The following is a 346-nucleotide window of genomic DNA, read 5'->3' on the forward strand; positions in this document are numbered from 1 at the left end:
TCGCAGTTAACATTGTCGTTGATGTAAAACTCAAGCAAACCCAAATCCCCCAAAAGTTATTCATTATATATCAAAAGCCAGAACAATCATCTAATACGATTGCACGTCAGTAAGAGTTTACAACTGGCAAAAGTATACAAAATTTAAAAAAAAAAAAAAAACGTGCAGCTGAGCTTGTTGCTTGCAGGCTTCATGGCTTGAGGCTTGTTATTGGCGGAACGGTGATGACTCATTCAAAATGGTATTATTTGGAGGTAAAAATTAACATGGCACGGAAGGAGGCAATTAAACGTCAAACCACGTTGTGACGCCAACATTTTTGATTTTAAATAAAGACAACAAAATG

Source organism: Idiotropiscis lumnitzeri, chromosome 18 (assembly GCF_059441095.1).
Source record: "Idiotropiscis lumnitzeri isolate Australia: NSW breed Sydney's pygmy pipehorse chromosome 18, RoL_Ilum_1.0, whole genome shotgun sequence".
In the NCBI taxonomy this organism is placed as follows: Eukaryota; Metazoa; Chordata; class Actinopteri; order Syngnathiformes; family Syngnathidae; genus Idiotropiscis; species Idiotropiscis lumnitzeri.